General features: G+C 41.5%; 1 pseudogene; it reads left to right on the forward strand.

Moving 5' to 3' along the window:
* The first annotated feature begins 7,546 nt into the window (after positions 1-7,546).
* Positions 7,547-8,420, forward strand: LOC127232532 (diphosphoinositol polyphosphate phosphohydrolase 1-like; annotated as a pseudogene).
* Positions 8,421-22,781: the final 14,361 nt, after the last annotated feature.

Below are 22,781 nucleotides of genomic sequence, written 5' to 3' on the forward strand. Positions count from 1 at the left end.
GAAACAGCAACATATCTTTATATAAATAAACAAATGCAGCATAAACAGAATCAACACATCTTTACATACTTAAATGTTGCACAAAAAATGCAACACACATTCACGTAGATAAGTAATATTCTGCTTCCAATATCAGGGATCCCTTCTAACTGAGACCCATGTTGTGGGGGTCTTCAGAGTCAGTCCTCAGAGTCAGTCCAATACTGGTGCAAATGCGTCCATTAGCTTCCCCTTCTTTAGGACAGCTGTCTCTGTGGGTTTCTGTAGCCTAGTCATGTCCCCATTTTCTTATCACTGCAGGTGGGGGATGGGATGAGAGGGGGGTCTGGGGGTATGGGAGGGAGGGAGGAACAAAGGGAGAGAGAGAGGGGGAACTGGGATAATTATGTAAAATAAGAAAAAAATTAAAACTAAAACAAAAAAGTAATATTCTAGAACATAAACAAATGTAACACACCTTTACATAGTTGAAGTAATATTCTGCCACATAAACAAATGTAACGCTCATTAACATAATTAAAGTAATATTCTACAACATAAAAAAGTAACATGTCTTTACATAGTTTAAGTAATATTCCACAACATGCTTTGATTTTGGCTGTGTAACATACAGAGTGTGAATGAGTTTTCTGTGTCTCAGTTTCTTCATCTCAAGCTGCCACAGAGGAACTGAAAAGACCCAAGAGACTAAAGACAAGAACTGGTTCCTAAAGTCTCATGACTGGCGTAGTTATTGTTACTGTTTTTGTAGTAACAAACACCATAAATGTGGAAAAGGCTGGGATTCAATTCTAGGTCCCTGATCACACTAACGCAATGTTTTACCATGGATATGATTCTCATTTAAAAGGAGAAACCATAAGAACATTTCTTTTTCCATGAGCATTTATGAACCACTAAGTGAGAATGTTGGAACTCACACCTAAATCTTAGATTGTATTTTACAGCCAAGCAGCACCTTGCCAGGCATCCTTGGGATGTTCCAGGCTCTAATATCCAGATAGAAACAGTTAATAGAGGAAGAAATTGTTTGTCTCTGGAACTTATTAACTGGGCTGTGTTCTCTCACCGATTTGAGATTTAGAAAAGTCCACCCATGGAGAAATTGAACTGAAGGGAAAGGTGATTGTGACATATGCTGGACTTAAGCCTCTTGAAGTGTTCAAAAGGACCAGTGGACTGTCCATTCTCTCACATTTGCTCTGCACAACACATAGGACTCGAAACATTCATTTCTCACTTCTCCTGAGTCCTACATGGAGGACTGAGTCCCAGTGTGTCACAAATGACAGGGTATCAGGAACAATCTGTTAGTGCTGGTGACAAGTGATATATTACAAGTTAGAGATATCCAGCCCGAGTGCATCTCCCCCACAACACACACACACACACACACACACACACACACACACACACACACACTGCAGTGGCCTTTGATACACCACAGGGAAGTCTTTAAGGAATTGTATACTTGGTCAGGAAACCCTCCTTTCATAGAGCAAGCATGGAGCAAGCCAGTACCTGTATATCAGAGGCCAATAAACCTAGTGTTTCTTCTGCATTGTATCATAGTTTGAACATTTTCAGGTTCCCATTTAAAGTTACTTCATTGTCATATGCAAATAAGAGAAATGGAAGATTTTGAAACTTTGATTATATGAATTATACTTTAATTATATCACTGTCATTGACATAACCTCATAACAAATTATGTTAAATGGATTCAGATAAAAGCTTCTTGAAACCCACTTACAAAAATACACAGTAAGTTCCCTCCTTGCTGCCCTTGAAAATAATCATTAGTAGCATTTTTTGAAATATATTTATTTCAATTTACATCATATACTGGAAAATGGCCTGATTCTTAGTGGTACATATGAATCAACTGCATAATGTTCAGTGCTTTATAGTATTCCACATGCATGGATTGCTATTGTTTACTCATACACTCCCCAGACCATGAGTAAAAACATGGTTTAAAATAATACTGTAAGGTAAGTGTGTAGCCTGTGTCTGCATATTTCAGCACATCACAGGCCTGGCCACATGATTCCTAAGGATAAAACAGAAATATCATGTGATGCAAGTATTTCCCTAGCTGACATGAGCTCAAATAGATCTTTATATGTGCTATTCTCATGGGGTTTTCTCCTGACAATTGTGTCCTAACATTCCAAAAGGAAATGAGAGAAAATATTTTCTTAGTTAAATAATGCCACATGCCCAGGAACAGATACATACAGAAAATCATGTCAGAAGGGACATAAGTTTGTGTGAAAAAGAGAAAATTTGAATGGTGTCCATAGTCCTAATCCAAAACACAAGCTCTGCAATCCTGCAACAGAATCTGTGAGATCCCATGAGAGTAGGAATCTCCCTTTGATTAATAAAATAAATAAGAAACATTAGGAATCTGGAAATTTCTTGTGAATTAGATATGTCCTATTGAAGAAGAATGACACAGACTGTAACAGAAGTGATATAGTAGTCAAAACTGAGAAGGAAAAATTCCTGGAAAGCCTGAATTGAGAAAATTCCTCCATTAGGCTGGCCTGCAGGCAGTCCCCCTGTGGGGGACTTTTGTTGACTGATGATTGCTCTGGAACATCTCAGCCCACTGTTGGCATTGTCATTCCTGGAGTGGCTTTGGGTTACATAAGAAAACAAGGTGAGCAATCCATGAGCGCAATCCAGTAAGCATCAGTCATCTATGGATTCTGCTTCAGTTCCTGCCCTGAGTCCATCAGTGATGGACTGCAATGGGAAGTATAAGCCAAAATAATGCTCCCCCTATAAAGTTGGTTTTTGTCATGATGTTTTAAACAGAAAATAAAAAAAAACTGACACAGAGCTTGTTTCTGGAGGAATATGTAGAGCTTGGCAGAATAAACACTATGAAATAGCCAATGCCCGAGAGGGTAAAAAGGGAGGGAAGGAAGGAGGGAGGGCTGGGGGGTGAGGGAGCGAAGGAGGGAGGGAGGGAGAGGGAACTAGGATCGACATGTAAAATAATATATTAAACTAAAAAAAAAAAAAAATGCTTTGACTCCAAAGCTTAAGTTGAAGGACAAGTTACTGGGGAAAAGGATTTCTATTTTTGTTTCCACAGAAAATGAAAAGATGTGGATTCCTTCCAGACTAATGTGGTTTGATCACGCCAGACCGCCTGAAACAGAGTACAAGCTGATCCTACATTAAAAACAGCTGGACAAAACAGCCCTACAGACTACAGCCAGGATATTTGAATCTTCTTCGAATCCCCCAAGACAGCGCCCCTTACCAGCAGGAAGTAGTTTGGAAAGAACGATGCCCAAATTCCCAAATATTGTGTATAAATGTTTGTTTTCATTTAATTGGACTGTTATATAAAATTAAATAAAATTTAAAAAATAAAAATAAAGAACCAAAAAAAAAAAAAAAAGAAAAGAAATAGCCAATGCCCCTAACTATAATATGATGGCTGAGGATTAGGGTAAATAAGATAGCAATGATGACAATGTTATGATGAGTGCCATACCTTGAGCCATTCAACCTCCTTGTCCAAATCAGGAAATCTATTCATTTTCTGAGCTTTAAATGATGAGGTATATGTTACTAATGTTGTTTTCTACCACTATTATTGTTATTATCATTATTAGTGTGTGTGTGTGTGTGTGTGTGTGTGTGTGTGTGTGTGTGTGTGTGTGTGTCTGTGCATTTGCTCATGGGCCGGCAATTGTCTATAGAGGTCAGAATAGGGCATTGGATTTCCAGGAGCTGAAAGTACAGGCAGTTGTGAACCACCAGACATGGGTGCTAGAAAACAAACCCAGGTCCTCTGAAAGAAGGGAAAGCACTCTTAACCACTCATCCATCTCTCTAGCACCATGACTGCTAGTCAGAGATATCAAGGCATTGACAATTTAGATGCAAGAAAAGTAGAAAATATGTGTAAAATACCCATTCCTTGCCAGGCTCAGTGTCATGAGAGTTATTTATTTTGCAGCTCTTATCCTCATAGCTATCTTGGACATATGTATTATTAGTACCCTTGTTGTAAGGCTATAGGGTGCCTAAGCTTGCCACAGGCTGTATAATGATAATATAGCAGAACAAATATTCTGTGAAGATGGCATTTTTCCAGGGCTGCCTTAATGCCATTGCCTGTTTGCTTCTCTGTTTAGATGAGAAGAAAATATGTGCTTTCACTCATGCCAGCTTTTCCTCAGGCATATGTGTGCAGACATATGTCTATGAGGAGTTTAGGCTGGAAGGCAAAAGACATGTTTACAAGACTCTTTGCAGGGTCTCCATACCAAAGAACCTGGGGTATTTGTGTGTAAGTGGAAAGTAGGAAATGTTTAAATGCAATGGAAAGTATATCTGAAATTTAGACTCCAAGCTGGCTCTAATTCAAAAGTAGCTACCACCAAGGGCCTGGTTCTTCCAGGCACTTCACATTCAAGAGTCAAAATTTTAGAGCAAGTTTTATAACTGCCCTAGTTTCCTTTCTGTTGCTAGTGTAAAACACTTTGACAAAAAGAAACTTGGGGAGAGAAAGAGTTTATTTTAGATCACAATTCTAGGCAACAGAATATCACTGTAGGGAAGTCACAGCAGCAAGAGCCTAAGGCAGCTTTCCAAGTCTCATCCACAATCAAGAGCAGAGGAATGACAAAGTATGTGCTCACTTGCTTGTCTGCTTGCTTGTGCTCAGCCCAAACTCTACACTTAAGTAGTTCATTACCCATTGTCGAGGTGCTAACCTAAGTAGATGGATCTTCCTACATTAATTATTATACTCAAAACAATCCCCCACAGATATGCTAACAGACAAAGCCAATGTAGTCAATCCCTCATTGAGACTGCATTTTCTGGTGACTCTGAGTTATGTCAAGTTGACAAAGTTAATTACACATCTTGATGACTTTATTTCACAAGTAAAGAACACAAAGCCTGGAGAAGTGATAAAGGTTCTAAAGTTTGGCCCAGATTATCAGCATTGTTATACAATACTGCTTGTGGTAGTTTGAATGAGAATATCTCCTGTAGGTTAATATATTTGAATACTTGGTTCCCTAAAAGAGGAACTTGTTTGAGAAGGCATGCCCTATGGGGTGGAATTGTACATTTCAAAAGCCCACAACAATTCCAATTAGTTCTCTTTACCTCCCACTTGAACATATGACTTAAGGGCTCAGCTACCATCTCTGCCTGACTTCCTGCTTCAATGCTCCTCACCATTACAGCCTATGGAACTGTAATCTCTGATAAATTCTTTCATCTATAAGTTGCCTTAGTTATGGTGTCTCTTCATAGCAACAAAATCATGACAGACACTGGCACAAAACCTACCTACTGACGTACTGTCCCCAACCGTTACAGATGATTGGGATGAAGGAAAGAAGCTGAGGAATCTATTTTACCCTGTTAAGTTTTGAAATTTTCAGCAAACCATGGGAATGAATAACAGGAATGGGTTTCCTCCCCTGTTCCCTGTCCCACATGACTTGGCTGTCTTTTTCCCTCACTGGAGCTGCTTCTGGATGAAACTTGATGGTCTACCCACTATCACATCCCTCTGGTTGATCAGTGGGACAGAGGGTGGATCCAACAATCCTGCACCTTCAGGGAAATTCCTGGTGCTGGTCTAAGCACACTAGACCTGCCTATCCACGCTGGACCACCTGGAATCCCCACCTGCCTATTCTCTGACCCCCACTGCCAGTCCTCTACTGGAGATCCTGGCCCTTCCCAGAGATCAATCTATCCCCTCAGGGCCATCCTGAGTCCCTGTGGGGAGGATCCTGGACCCCCATCCCCAGGCTTCTGCTGGAGAGTCCCAGGCCCCTGTGCTAGATCTGCCTATACACACAGGAACATCCTGTGTCCCAGCCTGCTGGATCTTTGACATTCATCACCAGTATTCTGCTGGAATTTGATCTTTGACTGACTGAGGGAAACCTCCTAGAGATCTTGGAGGACCTGGATCTACAGACATCAAAGTTCTTTCCCAAAAAGCCCACCCCGGGGAGTACCATAAAGAGAGATAGGCCTCACCTGCACCTACTGGAAGAAACAAGGGGAAGATGGCAATACAAGAAAACATCTAACAATAGAAAGACAAGCATAATACACAGAATCTAGGGACTCTACACCAACTAGACCTGAACACCCCAAAGCAGATCAAGCAGAAGAGAATGACTTAAAAAATATCGTCATACAAATGATAGAGGCCCTCAAAGACTATGTGAGAAAATCCCTTAAAGAAATGGAATAAAAAACAAAGAAAAAACTGGAAGAAATGAACAAATGCCTTAAAGAAAAAGAAAATACATAAAGCCAAGAAAAAACAATTGAACAGGTGAAGGAAACTGTTCAAGACATGAAAACTGAAATAGAGACAATAAAGAAAATACAAACTGAAGGAATGTTGGAAATAGAAAAACTGGGCAAACATTATGGAACTACAGACACAAGCATAAACAACAGAATAAAAGAGATGGAAGAAAGAATCTCAAGCACTGAAAATAAACTAGAGGAAATAGATTCATCAACCAAAGAAAATCATAAATCCAATAAATACTTAACACAAAACATCCAGAAAAATTGGGACACCATGTAAATGCCAAACCTAACAATAATAGGCATAGAGGAAGATGAAGCAGCTGAGCTCAAATTTGCAGAAATCATATTCACAAAATCACTGAGGGAAATCTTGCCCAATCTGAAGAAGGATATGCCCATGAGAGTACAAGAAGCATACTGAATACCAAATAGACAGGACCAAAAAAACAAACCCCTTGACACATAAAAATCACAACACCAAAGATACAGATAAAGAAAGAAAATTAAGAACAGGGAAGGAAAAAGACAGGTAACATTTAAAGGTAGACCTTTCAAAATTACAACTGACTTCACCATGGAAACCCTCAAGGCCAGAAGGTCCTGGAGAGATGTTCTACAAGTACTAAGAGTCCATGGATGCCCTGTCAGACTACTATACCCAGCAAAACTCTCAATCAATATTGACAGAGAAAACAAGATATTTAATGACAAAGCCAGATTTTGAAAATATGTATCTACACATCTAGCATTACAGAAAGTTCTGAAGAGAAAACTTGAACCCAAGGAAGTTAACTACACTTACAAAGACATAGGCAATAGATAATCTCACTATACCAGAACCCAAGGGTAAATATATTCACAATACCACCGCCAATAACAAATCTAAAACAAACAAGCATTAACAATCAATGGTCCTTACTTTCCCAAAACATTAATGGTTTTATCTCACCTATAAAAACACACAGGCTAACACACACAATACAAATACACATACAAGGGCCGGTCGTTGGGGGCAGCGGACAGAGGGGGCGGTGGGGGTGGCAATGGTGGCTGTGACTCCTCCGGTGCAGGGCCTGGGCTGGGGTAAGAGCTGTATAGCGGACACACAGACCCTCCTCCCCCGCCATGGCCGAGCCGGAGGGGCATGCATCATGCGCTCGGCCATCGCAGCAGCCTGCCCTCTCCCAACTCTGAGGCCCCACAAGGCACCACCCCAGGGCCCAGAGGATGATGAAGCTCAAGTCGAACCAGACCCGCACCTATGACTGCGATGGCTACAAGAAGCGGGCTGCGTGCCTGTGCTTCCGCAGCGAGAGCCAGGAGGAGGTGCTGCTTGTGAGCAGTAGCCGCCATCCAGACAGATGGATTGTCCCTGGAGGAGGCATGGAGCCTGAGGAGGAGCCGAGTGTGGCCGCGGTCCATGAAGTCTGTGAGGAGGCTGGAGTAAAAGGGACCTTAGGAAGGTTGGTTGGAATTTTTGAGAACCAGGAGAGGAAGCACAGGACGTACGTGTAGGTGCTTATTGTCACAGAAGTGCTGGAAGACTGGGAAGACTCCATGAACATTGGAAGAGAGAGTGGTTTAAAATAGAAGATGCCATCAAAGGGCCACAATGTCACAAGCCCGTGCAGGCAACCTACTTTGAGGCGCTGAGGCAAGGCTACTCTGCCAACAACTGCACCCCTGTCGTGGCCACCTCATACTCCACTTCTGTGTCAGGCATCAGATGACTGCAGACTTGCTGTAAGAGCCAGAGAGTGGAAACCAGACTGAAGTGTGGCTCTCCTCACCACTCCCTAACCCTCCTCTCAGCCTCCTCTTTGACCCAGACATGGTTGGGCAACAGAGAGGGGTACACTGAGGCGCTGCTGGGTTGTGGAGTGATGTGGGTGGTGTGTGGGGTGATGGGAACTTCTTTCTCTTTTTCCTGAGGGTGGGACTGGGATGTAACTCACGAGTACTTTCCTGCTTGCTCCATTCCTCCCTCACTCACCCTGCCCTCTGAGAGAGGAACCCTGTTCTCCCTCCCATTTTGGGTTTTGAAGCGTTCCCATTTGCCTCATCCCAGCCTAGCCAGGTATTTTCTCTAAATTTTTTTTTTTCATTAAAAGACACCCATGTGAGATGAAAAAAAAAAAAAACAAATACACATAAATACACACACATACAATAAAAACAACTAAGATTCAAAGATAGACATTACCATAGGGTAAAGGGCTGGGAAAAGATCTTCCAATCAAATGGACACAAGAAGCATGTAGCTATCCTAATATCTAATACGTTAGAGTTCAAACCAAAATTAATCAAAAGAGAATAAGACGGTCATTTCATATTCATCATAGGAGAAATCCATCAGCAAAAAGTGTCCATTCTGAACATCTATGTCCCAAATACAAAGGCACCCAAATTTGTAAAAGAAACGCTATTATAACTCAAACCTCATATAAAACATGAAACAATTATAGTGGGAGACGTTGATACACTATTCTCACCGCTAGACAGCAACACCAGTCAGAAACTGCACAAAGAAACAAAAAATCTAATAGAAGTTATGTCTCAATTGGGATTAACAGACATCTATAGAACATTCCATCCAAACACAAAAGAAGTTACCCTCTTCTCTGATTTCTCTGCTCCACATGTAAACTTCTCTAAAATCAACCACATACTAGGTGACATAACAAATTTCAACAGATTAAAAAAAAAATGGGAATATCAGACCACCATGCTTTAAAATTGGAATTCAACAACAACACAAATCTCAGAAACCCGACAAACTCATTGAAACTGAACACTGCGCAATTGTACCATACCTGAAATTCACATAGAATGAGGACACAACATACTAGTACTTAGGGGATTTCATTGCACTAAGTGCCCCTATGAAGAAAATGGAGGAAAATCACATTAGAGAATTAACAGCACAAATAAAAGACTTGAAACAAAAAGATGCAAACTCACCCTGAAGGAGTAGAAGCCAGGAAATAATCAATTTGAGGGCTGAAATCAATAAAGTAGAAAGCAGGGAAACAATACAAACAAATCAATGCAACAAAGAGTAGGTTTTTCTAGGAAATCAACAAGATAGACAAAACTATATTCAAACTATTGAAAAAGCAGAGAGATAACATGCAAATTAACAAAATCAGAAACAAAAAAGGACACATAACAAAGGACACAGAGGACATCCTGACAATTTTCAGGTCATACTTTGAAAACCTGTACTCCACAAAATTTGAATTCAAAGGAAATGGAAAATTTTCTGGATAACTGTTACTTACCAAAATTAAATCAAGAACAGACAAACAACTTAAATAGATCTATAACCTCTAATGAAATAGAAGCAGTCTTCTAAAGCCTTCCAACCAAACAAAGGTCAGGGCCAGTCGGCTTCTGTGATGAATACAACTAGAAATTCAAGGCAGAGCTAATACCAATACTACTCAATTTGTTCCACACAAAAGAAAGTGAAGGTTCAATACCAAACTCTTTTTATGAGGCCACAATCACCTTGATACCCAAACCTCACAAAGACAAAACTAAGAGAGAAAACCACAGACCAATATCTTTCATGAACATCGATGCAAAAATACCCAATAAAATACTGGCTAACTGAATCCTAGAATACATCAGAGAAATCATCCACTACAACCAAGTAGGCTTCATCCCTGGAATGCAGGATGGTTTATCATACAAAAATCTATCAAGGTGAACCACCATATAACAAAACTGAAAAAGAAAACCACAGGGTCATATCCCTAGATGCTGAAAAAGCCTTTGACAAATTTCAACACCCTTTCATGATAAAAGTCTTGGAGAGATCAGGGATAACAGGAACTACCTAAACATAATAAGAACAATAAACAGCAAACCAACTGCCAACATCAAACTGAACAGAGAGAAACTTAAGGCGATTCCACTAAAATGAGGAACAAGACAAGGCTGCACACTCTCTCCATATCTCTTCAATATTGTACTTGAAGTTCTACCTAATGCTATAAGACAACAAAAGGAGACCAAGGCAGTGCAAATTGGAAAGGAAGTACTCACACTTTCTCTGTTTGCAAATGATATGATAGTTTACATAACCAACCCAAAAACCTCTACCAGGTAACTCCTACAGCTGATAAACACCTTCAGCATACTAGCAGGATACAAGATAAACTAAAAAAAAAAATCAATAGCCCTACTTTTTTCAGATGACAAATGGGCTGAGAAAGACATCAGAAAAATATCATACTTTACATTAGCCACAAAGAACATAAAGTAACTTGAGGTAATGCTTACCAAAAAAGTGAAAGACCTATATAAAAAGAACTTTGTGTCTTTAAAGAAATTAAAGCAGATACCAGAAAATGGAAAGATACCCCATGCTCTTGGATAGGTAACATAAATATAGTGGCAATTTTGCCAAAAGCAATCTATAGATTCAAGCAATCCCCATTAAAATCCCAGCTCAAGTCTTCACTGACCTTGAAAGGATAATAATCAACTTTATATGGAAAACAAAAGACTCAGCATAGCCAAAATGACCCTGTACAATAAAAAAAAAATCTCAGGAGGCGTCACTATCCCCGACTTTAAGCTCTAGTACAGAGCTATATATAATTCTGAAAACATCCAGGTATTGGCACAAAAATGGACAATGGAATCAAATCCAAAATCCTGATATTAACCCATAATTACAAACTCCTGATTTTTGACAAAACCACTAAAAGTATACAATGGGAGTAGGAAAGCATCTTCAACAAATGGTGCTGCCACAACTGGATGATAGTGTGTAGAAGACTGTAGATAGACCCATGTCTGTCACCATGCACAGAAATCAAGTCCAAATGGATCAAAGACCTCAATGGAAATCCAGCCACACTGAACAGCTTAGAAGAGAAAATGGGCAGTATCCTTGAACAAACTGATATGGGAGGCCACTTCCTGAACATAACTCCAGTAGCATAGACACTGAGATCAACAATTAATACAGTGGCCCTCCTCAAACATAGAAGTTTCTAGAAGACAAAGGACTCATTTGACAAGACCAAACAGCAGCCAGCAGACTGAGAAAATATTTTCACCAATTCTACATCTGAGAGAGGGCTGATGTTCAAAATATACAAAAATATACAAAGAACTCAAGAAACTAGTCAACAAAACACCACATAACCCTATTGTACTCCACAGCTAGTTTTCTTGTGTGACTGAAACACAGAACTGTAACACAATTCACACCAGATTTCAAAACTGAAGTTCATCTCTATGAAATACTTAATCATCTTCTGACCAAAGCAGAAACTCTACGTGAAAGTCTACAGTGCAGACACTGAGTCCCTTTGGTCCACTGTCCTATTCTGTGACCTGAGATTGCCTGTTATAGGGCAGCAGTAGTTCGTTCACTAACATAGGTTATTTAGAAGCTAAATTGTCTGATGTCAGAGAGGGCACTCTGGAAGTTGAGAACTTTTCCTCCACTTCTATCAAATGGAACACAAACTCCACTGCTGCTTCCTATTATGCCAAGAGGTTGCTGATATGTGATGTGATTTCTGCAGGGCCACATACAGAGTTACTCCATGGCCTCAAGTGTTGCCCCTGTTGCTGTTTCTGCTTTCTGCATTTACACGTCTTTAGTCTACACATTGACCTGTAGCATCTAGCAGCAAAGGCCTGGCCTACTGTTCTTTCCATTCTGCTTGTTCCACCTGCCCTCATGCTGGCAAGTACTTGACAGGGTTCCAAGGCTCTTCAGCTATGTCCTGTTTTCTTTTCATTTCCCAATGCAGGCTGTAGTTTAGTTCCCATAGCCTACTGGCTCAGGGCTCACTGCTCACTGCTCAATGACTTCCTCAACTAACACCTGAGGCTTAGCTCTTTTCCTAGCTCAGGTCCACCTTACAGACTGGGGAGGCTTTGAAAATTTGTGCCCTGGCTCAGCTGCCTCTCCTGATGAGGAGGTTCTACTTGGGAACAAAGTTGGGCATCTCAGGAAAGCTCCAGGTCACTGGGTCAGAAGTAACATAGAGCCCAGTGACCTCCCTGTAGTACACAGGACCAGTTTCTATGTGTGATCAAAAGTGCTTTCAGTCTACTAGAAAATCAGAGTGTCTGTGTATGAAAATGGTGAGCAAGAAGAACAGGGTATGGGGGCAGGAGAGAGAGAGAGAGAGAATGAATATGTGTATTCACAAGTGCACATGACCAGCAAGGTGGAGAAAGATAAATTTATGAAAACATGTCAAGGTAAATATTTAAGAAAACTGAAAAAAATGATAATACTCAACATTCTTAAATGTTTAAACAATGGAATATTCAAACCAAAATAACAGTTATTTGATGTTTTAACATGATACACTCCCATGTTTATTTCAAGCCAGATGCCATGCCACTGCCACATTATTCATTTTCTATTTATACTGTTTTATGAAAGTGGCCACCTCTTACCTGCAAAGGAAGGCAGTGACATTGTTTATGTGCATCACTGAGGTGTTAGTGTATAAAGCTAAAAGGCCAGAGCTGTTATGTAGCTATTGCCAAAGAATCATAATTTTCCTCCTTGACTTAGAAAGCAAAAGCAACTTAGGAGACTCAGAGGGCTTAGAACCTGGGTTTCAGAAGGTGCTTCCCCAGGGTTATGAATAACTGTGGAGAGGAGATTCTTCAGTGGAGTTGCCTGTCAACTGAGTAGGGAGAGCTGAAGATGCAGGTCTGGTGAGTCATCTGTTGCCTGTGCTCAGTTAGGCTTTTACTCATGGTCCCCAGAAGTAACCCTAATAAACTTGCTGATTCACTGAGAAGGGCTTGAGTCAATCTGTATCTAGATGTTTTCTGGAGTGGACAGATACATTTGTGTTCCCCAGAAAAGGATACATGATGTTTGCCCAGGGGAAATACCAGACAATGTATATCACAAACAACATGATGTAATAAATATTAGTGGTCACAGCTGTAACCTAACCTGCTTAGCACAACAACTTAATGATCTAAGAATAGGCATTTGTTAGGTTGGTAAGAAGCCTGAGGGGCATAGAGGACACATGACTTGGCTAAGGTCACAAATCTACTGGCAGAACTGTGAGAAGTTGGGCTCAGGGCCCTGTGACTGCATATTTATTATTAATGCATGCAATTTAACTAATTCTCAATAAATGGCTACTCTGATGTTACAGTCAACAAAGACCAAAAGGTTTGGAGAGCTGAGAGCACTTTAACATCCCACATGGAGATGCTTGGAGTTTGCCCTGCTGGATTTAGGTCTTGCTTCTTGTGAGGAAACACTATACCCCTTTTCCTCTCTTTGGAAATGCTAATGTGTACCCAATATGTTGGAGGTATGTGATTGCCTTTTTGCTTTTGCTTTTACATGGGCTTACAATTAAGAGGTTGCATTGCATCTTAGAAGAGGCTTTGAATTTGCAAACAATGTTGAGACTGTAAGACTATGTGGATTTTTGAAGTAGAATTAAATATATTCTGCATTGTTGTATGGATATAATCTTATAGGATCCAGGGAGTGGAATGTGCTGGTTTAAATAAGAATGGCCCCCATAGGTCCATATATATGAATGAATAGTCATCAGGGAGTGGGACCCTTTGGTGAAGATTAGAGGGATTAGGAGGTGTGGACTTGTTGGAGGGAGTTTATCACTGGCTTAGAGATTTCAGAAGTTGCTTTCTCAGCCTGCAGATCAAAATGTAGCTCACAGCCATTGTTCAACACCATGTATGCTAGTTAACATGCTCTCCACTACAATGATAGTAGACTAAACTTCTAAATCTACAAGCCACCCTCCAATGTGCCCTGACCAGCGGGGAATAGTTATTTGTGGGTCAAGGTGGGCTACAACCTGGAAATAATGGGAGAGAAAGAAGGAATGAGACCAAGCAATGCTTGTCAAGGTCTAACTTTATTAGGCACAAAGAGGGGTTTTTAAAGCAAAGCAGGGAGGAAATGGGGAGGGGTAGCTGTGCTGACTCTGGGGCTCTGGTATTTTCCCAGGCCAAAAATATCAGACCCTAAATGTCTGCTTATCTCAGTTCCTGGCGTCTTGGTTCATCTCAGTTCCTGTGTTGAATGGAACAGACTGCTTTTTCAGCAGTTTTCTGTTTTACCAAGATAAGGCTCAATTAGAGTTTTAAGGTATAAGTAATTCTGCAAGAGGATGTGACTCAAGGCCGGCTCCCAACATATCCCCCTATTTAATTATTTTTTATGGAGTGTCTGTCTTAGGCTATGAGGTGAGCTCCCACAATCGGGACCCTGGGGATGGGCTTGTCACTATGTGACTAACCGGTAGGGTGCATTCACCCTCAGCACTCAAGGACATAATCAAAAATCAGGTGAGAAACTCGGGCAAGATGAGTGGCCTCCTGAGAGAAGGCCCTAAGCTACTCCCGTCGTTATGGGACCTACAGCCGAAGAGGAGGGTCTACATCTGCTTTGCGGCACCGCTATACTCCCATCATTGATGTCTCCATATTTGAGAGAACCAGGTCCTCTGTTGTTCGAGTCCTGTGAAATCAAGTCCTTGTCTAGGGGGATCAGAATTGGCATTGTCACCATCCTCAACAGGTTCCTCAGAGGAGTCCTGTTCCTTTTCCAAATGCTGATGGTAGTGTACAGACATAAGTTTTTTGAGTATGGAATCAATTTGAGTTTTGACTAATTGAGTATTCTCTGGAATGCCCAAGGCCCCAAAGTCAGCAGCAGCAACAATACCACAAATGGTCCCAGGAAAGAAGGAAGCAAGGTAGAAAGCCAAGGGGAGGTGGAAAACCAAATGTTATACCAGGACTCTGCTTGTTCCTGCTGTCGTTTACATTCCTCAAGACTTTTCTGTACTCTATCCAAGCTGTCTTCCACTAACCCAGTCTTATCAGCATAAAAGCAACATTTCTCTTTTAAGGCTGCACAAAAGCCACCCTGTTGCAAGAATAATAGATCAAGCCCTCTTCTATTCTGTAACACAACTTCTGCTAAAGAAGTATGTGAATCCTTTAGATTTTTTAGTCCATATTGTAATTCTTTAATGTCTTTGTCTACTGCCACTGTGAGTCAATTGAAATGGGAGTTAATCTATACCAGAGAGGCTATTCCTGTCCCTGCCCCAACAGCTCCAAGACCTAGAATAACAGCCAAGGTAATGGCAGTTACTGGTTCTCTTTTTACATGGCTGGAAGTATCTCGCATCATTAAACTGAACAACATCAATGAAAGATCAGCTTTGGACTACAAACTGCTCAGAATAATTTTGAGGTTTCCTGTTGAGATGATCCAGCCTCACAGACAGACTCCTCTAGCCAGGACTTGAGTCAAGCACTTTCCCATTATGCTTAGACTGAACAAAAATGAAACAGCTCAACAGTTAACCAATTTTTTTTTATTTTCAGGATCCTCTAAAGATGCTGTCACCCCCAGAGAGCAGGAAGTAACTTTAAGAACATAATACCACAGGTTAGGGATATTTGTCATTGTTTAGGGGGATTGGTTACAAAATGTTGAACAAAGGGGATTAGATTCATTGTTTAGGGGGATTGGTTACAAAATGTTGATCAAAGGGGATTAGATTCATGGTTTTTTCTTGAAAAAAAAATACTGATATGATAGAATAAAGAGGATTATTGATTTTTGTCATTTCTCACATTATTTGGAAGTTGCTTGTTTGCACTTCCTGCTTAGTTAATAATATTTTTGTCTCAGGTCTCTGAGGTACTTGAAAACTAGATAGTAGAGCATAGCTTTCCTTGTTTACCAGACTCAGAAAAGAAACTCACTAAAAAAATGTAGAGTGTACAAGTTTGAGAGACAAAACAGATATTTTTAAGTTGGTAATGCAAATTAGGATAGAAAAAGTAATTTAAGTACAAGACTTTCAACTCACCAGGGTAGAATAGATAATGAAGTATTTTCTCTCAATTTGTCAAATGCAAATGGACTAGATATTGTTGTGGTGGGATTTTAATGGGGATTGCATTGAATCTGTAGATAGCTTTTGGTAAGATTGCCATTTTTACTATGTTTATCCTACCTATCCAAGAGCATGGGAGGTCTTTCCATTTTCTGGTATCTTCTTTACTTTCTTTAGAGTCACAAAGTTCTTATTATATAGATCTTTTACTTGTTTGGTAAGCGTTACACCAAGATATTTATGTTGCTTGTGGCTATTGTAAAGGGTGATGTTTCTCTGATTTCTTTCTCTGCCTCTTTGTCGTCTGAAAAAAGTAGGGCTACTGATTTTTTTGAGTTTATCTTGTATCCCGCTAGTTTGCTGAAGGTGTTTATCAGTTGTAGGAGTTCCCTGGTAGAGTTTATTGGGTCGCTTATGTAAACTATCATATCATCTGCAAATAGAGATAGTTTGACTTCTTCCTTTCCAATTTGGATGCCCTTGATATCCTTTTGTTGTCTTATAGCATTAGCTAGAACATCTAGTACGATATTGAAGAGATATGGAGAGAGAGGACAGCCTTGTCTTGTTCCTGATTTTAGAGGAATTGGCTTAAGTTTCTCTCCATTCAGTTTGATGTTGGCAGTTGGTTTGCTGTATATTGCTCTTATTATGTTTAGGTATGTTCCTGTTATCCCTGACCTCTCTAATACCTTTATCATGAAAGGGTGTTGAATTTTATCGAAGGCTTTTTCCGCATCTAGGGAGATAATCATATGGTTTTTCTTTTTCAGTTTGTTTATATGGTGGATCACGTTGATAGATTTTCGTATGTTAAACCATCCCTGCAATCCAGGTATGAAGCCTACTTGATCATGGTGGATGATTTCTCTGATGTATTATTGCCTATATATATTGTTTATACTTACTGTATTTAGTTTTTCTTATGTTGTAGCCTTTTTATATTAGACAAAAGGGGGAATTGTGATATATTATTTATGATTTATTAAAGCTTGCCTGAGTGTAAAGAAAGCACTAGTTGGCTATAGAAGCCAGGTGGTGGTACACACCTTTAATCTTACCACTTGACAGCCAGAGGTAGACAGATGTCTATTAGTCCAAGGCTACACTGAGCTACACAAAACTAATCCAGCCCTAGAGAGAAACAGCTCACACAAAGATGATCTTAGTAGTTGGGATCACATGCATTTAATCCCAGCACTAGCGAGGTATAAAAAGCAAAGGGTCTCATGTGGAGATTCATTCTCCAGTCATGCTGAGGATAGGCAGTAGTCGGAGGCTTGGTGGAGAGCTTGTGAGACACAATCAGCCCTTTTAGCCTGAGGTAGAGGTAAGAGCTAGTGTCTTGGTTGCTTTGCTTTTCTGATATTCGGCTTCAAGCTTGAACCCCAGTATCTGTCTCTGGGTTTTTACTTTTTGTGTTACACACAGTGACACACCTTCCCCAAACAGTCCCCACACCTAGGGCCCTAGCATTCAAACCTGAGCCTATGGCAGCCATTCTCATCCAAACTACCACACCAAGTAAAAAAGTCAAGAGTTGCCTGCAAAGGAGCCCACCTGGTGCAGTGCAAAGTGGGCTGATGAGGTTGGATACCAGAAAGAAGTTTGCTATAGTCTTAGATTCTATACCTTGAAGAAATGATTCTTTAAAGGAGGGATTATTTACTGAGTTTTGATATAGGATCATGGATTATCCATGACTACATGAAAGCACTATAGAAACAATGCTGTCCCCAGACAAATACCTAACACTTTCATGAGTCTAGATTTTGGTCACTCTCTTCCCCATAAATGAGGGACAGAACAGGTCCAAAAATCTGCTGCTCGGAAGGAGGTCCTGATGCTGACTGTGTAGGTCCTACTAGTTCGAATGAGAATGTCCCCCACAGGCTCAGATGTTTGAACATTTGTTTCCTAGTTGGTAGCACTGTTTGGGGGAGGTTTAGGGGGTGTGGCCATGCTGGAGGAAGTATATCATTGGGGGTGGGCTTTTGAGAGTAAAAATGCTTTGCTTATTTCCAGTTTTCTCTCTTTGCTTCATGCTTGTGGTTCAAGATATGAGCTCTTAGCTTCCCAGCTAAAGACTTTACCACCAATCCCATTTTCACTCCCCATTCCCTGTGTGTAGAATTGATACCAGACAGGATACTTTTGCTTGACTGTGCTCTCTACATACAGGGCCTCATACTACAAACGTCCTACTCCAACTGATTTTCTTCCTTCAACAATAGGAATATTTTTGATTTAGTCATGAATGTTTTGTTCATTTTACTGTAATATTAGAGAAAAAACCCATAACAGTCAAGACCATGACTTCATGAGTATTATCTATAAGATTACATCCTTTTAGTAAGATTCAAGCAATTAATGCAGGTGGCAAAGGCATACGGCTCCCTCCCTCTAAAAATTTCCAGTGAAGTTGTAATATGAGTGGTTGAAGCTCAAGATATACTATTTTAAAAACAGATATGCCTAAAAACTGTCCTGGGTTTGGAACGGAGCTGCACTGGTGTGGTCTTTTACAGCCCCAAGCACTCTGTCATAGTTTTGTCTTGGCTCAAGGAAAAGGGGCTGGAACCCTGCTTCTTGCCGCTTGCCCCAGGCCACTTCCAGACAGCCAGCTTGGTGGCTCCTGGCCTCTCTGGTCTCTGGTTCTTGTTGGAGCCTGCTTGCCTAGGTCTGGCTCCTCTCCCAGAATTCCTATGCAGCCCGGATTTGTCCTTGCAGCACAGCTTAGATAAAGCTGTCCAGTAGTCTCTGCCCTCACCTCTGCTTATCCTTGGGAGGTTGACTGCCTTCCTGGCCCATTCAGTAGCATTCTTTGTATCAATGCTGTTTGACACATACCTCTAACTCTGATACTATGGGCTGCTGCCATGAGACAGAAGTTGAAGTAACAAGGTGCTCATTTCAGAGACTTGTGTATCTGCTTGTGATTACTGTCTTCAAGAGAAGAATAACTCGGCTGGATCTAGGGAGGGGATGAGACCTGTGGAGCTGCCCCAGGAAAACTGTCTACACCAGGACTTTAAAGTTATGAAGAATGGTTCATTAATGTTCTTTGACATCACTGAGCTTTGGGTGTTTGGTTGCATAGCGATAGCTGACTGATACATGGACACAAAGCAGCACCCAGATCCCACCCTGTATTTGACCTAGACCTAGAATGGAATTACTGTGTCTGAATTTTCATTAGCATGCTCATTGTCAGGCCAGTAATATCACGGGGGGGGGGTTAGGGGGGCAAATGGAGTTTAGGGAGCAATCTACAGCTCTCATCCACAACTCCATGATCTCCCTCCTACTTTGCAGAGCTGGGGGTGGACGAGTCAGGATGAGATTTAGAGATTTCCGCCATCCTAGGGACAGTGGGCGGTGCCAGGCCACATGCCCCTGCTAATGGCACAGCATTGGAATTTTCACGTCTCTGGAACTCTAGGCCCCTCTGTGTGTCACAGACACCAGTGCTTCCCACATTCCTTCCAACTGCCCTGACGCTTTCTGCCAGCCATTTGGAACTCTTCTTCTTTCAAGCTCACCTAACTTTCTTTCCAGGAAGTGATGGTCTGGAGGGGGCTCCAGTATGTGACTTGGTGAGCTGACACTTGGCACTGCTAGTGCTTCTCATATGTATGAGGTGAGGTTTCTAACTTTAGCCACCGAATAAGATTCTCTGAAAAATAATGGGACAGATGGGTCCTATACAGACACATGGAAATGGATACAGAACCAGGGGTACACAATGGGAACTGGCTCAGGCAGTTGAGGTTACAGTTTTTTTTAGAAATGTCTCCCACAGGTTCATGTCTTCATAGTTTGGACCCCAGTTGGTAGCTGTATTTTGAAGGCCCTGAATTTTTTGGAGGTGGAGTCTGGTTGGTGGAACATGTCACTAGGAGTTGAAGGTGATACCTACCCTACCCCCAACCCTGACTGGAGCCTCAGCTTCTTTTTCTATCAGGATGGAGTAGACTCATGCATCCACACTGTGAATTGCCTCTGTGTAGTCCTTGTAAGGATGGACTGAGAAACCCCTGAAACTGGGAGCCCAAATCAACCCTTTCTTCCTAAGGCTGCAAGGTAACTTATAAAGTCATGGAGGCTGAAAAGTCTCCAAATGTGACACCTCAGCCTGAGAACCAGGAAGGTGATTCAGCATGAGTCAGGAGCTCCACTGTCCAAGGGCAAGAGAAGGCAGTGTCTGGGCCTCAGAAGAGACTAAACTGATCCTTCTTCTACTTGGAGATGGGGATCAATGTGCTGTGTCAGCTAGACTGCATTTGGGGTCCTCATTTTTAAAATGAGTGCTAGGAACTGAATTTGGGTCCCCTGGTATTACTCTGAACCACTGAGCCATCTCCTCAGCCCCATTTTTATTTTTAATTATGTGCACATTTATGAAATGTATGTGTGTTCTGTGTGGGGGTTATGTGCATATGAGTGTAGGTACCCTAGAGGCCAGAAGAGCTGGAGGATCCAGAGTGTGTACTAGAAGCTGAGATCCAGTCATCAGAAAGAACAGCAAGTGTGCTTAAACTTGGAAACATCTCCTTAGCCTCCAGGGATTCCTGTTATGGAATGAATGTTTGAGGAAGTTTCCAGAGAGGCATAACGTGACATCTGTTCAAGTGTGGTTGGTGGGGCTGAAGAGATGGTTCAGTGGTTCAGAGCACTGGCCATTCTTCCAGAGGACCCAGGTTCAATCCCCACCACCCACATGACAGCTCACAACAGTCTGTAACTCCAGTTTCAGGGGATTTGACACCCTCACACAGATAGATATACATGCAGGCAAAACCGCAATGCCCATGAAAATAAAAATAAATACGTGTAGTTGACGCATTCTCTGGATAGGGGTTCTAGACCGACTGAAAAGGAGAAGCTGTGAAGCCGGTCCAGAGGCAGAATTCCTTTTGTCTGTTTCCTGGCCTGTGGGGATGATGCTGCTGTGCCATGCTCCTTCCGCTATGAACTCTGTCATGCCTTCCACACCAAGAAGAGCTGTCTAAAACACAGCTAATGCCTTCTACCTCTGGACCAGTGGTTGGATTCCTTATGGAAGCATTGGGAGAACAAGGGAGAACTTTCTTGGAAGAGAGCTGTATTTGTGTAGTGTGGCACGCCCTCTCTAAAGCCAACCACTTCAGATACCAGTCCATTGCCTTTAGACTGGAGCTAGGGCTTAGTCAGCCTGCTGTAATTCAAGCTCTGTGTGATCTGGGGCTGACCGCATCCAAGAGGAGAGGGCGGTGGGCAACTGCCCACAGCCATTTCAGGGTGGAGTTGAACCAGTGACACTGTGACTGACATGGCAAAAACAACTTAAGGAAGGGAGCATTTGTTTTGCCACACCATCTTTAATTTATGTGGCCTTGGTAAGCTGTTTGCACATGTTGAGGCTGACTCTAAGAGAAAGACAGACTCACCTTATCTCAGATTCAAACAGGTTTACCCCACTTGTCCTAGGAGACACTTTCCCAAGGCAGGCCAGTCTCATGCTTTAGTGACAGGGAGAAAGGAGAACACACAGCTATATTGCACCCTTGAGAACAGCTAGAAGGTTATTCTAAGTGTTATTACTTTTATTTCTCCTGTGATATAAAATGCCTGCGGTTGGAATGAGGAGTTGGGAGGCTCATCAGTGGAGAAAAAGATCCAATGCCCTCTTCTGGCTGCCTCAGGCTACTGCACACACATGATGCAAATAAACTCAGGCAAACACATATACACAGAAATAAAATGAATAAATGAAATACAATTTTAAAAAGAAAGGTGTCAATTCTTTTAAGGAGTACGGTCAGAAACATTTCTAAGACATTCTATTGGTCAAAGGCAGTTTAAAGTGGGGCAGGGCATTACACCTCTTCATGGGAGGGACTCCATGCACAGGCTGCTGTTGTTGGAACCATTGGAGACACCTGCCACACTCTACAAGAGTGTTACTTCATGGCAGTATGAGTTTTCTTTCTTTTTTCCTTTGTTCACTGACGTAGACACAAAATGATTCTGAAACTGTTCCTAGTGCAATAGATAGTCAATGAATACATGGGGGTAAGAATAATGTTTCCAACATTCAGTCCATATTCGGACCTTCTCGTGGACCCCCTAGGATGAGCAGCGTTTGTAGGGGAAGGTGGGATGTGATGGCTCTGCTTCCCGGCCTGTGGTATAAGTCTATCTCACCTCTCCTCACATGCAAGGAACACAAGGAGATCACAGTGAAGAAGGAAAAGACAGACTTCACGGGTTCTCAGCCAGACTCTAGCCAGTGGGAATCGCTGTTTCTCCACCTGTAAATTATGTGTGTCTCATGAGGTACCTGAGCTTCTCAGTTGTGCATTTTTACAGATGTGCTAATTGCACTTTTGTTCCTTCATTTCTGCAGGGCACTCTGTTGTTAGACTCTCCTAGGTTCTGGGCTGCAGAGGAAAGAAAGTATGGTTAGTTCTTTGAGAGACACACAAATAAGCAGGCCCTCTTAATCCATTTTCTGTTGCTGTAACCTGATTCTTGACACTTTTTCAGAAAAGAGCTTTCCATGGCTCATAGCCT

This window comes from Phodopus roborovskii, unplaced genomic scaffold, assembly GCF_943737965.1.
Source record: "Phodopus roborovskii unplaced genomic scaffold, PHOROB, whole genome shotgun sequence".
Classification (NCBI taxonomy): domain Eukaryota; kingdom Metazoa; phylum Chordata; class Mammalia; order Rodentia; family Cricetidae; genus Phodopus; species Phodopus roborovskii.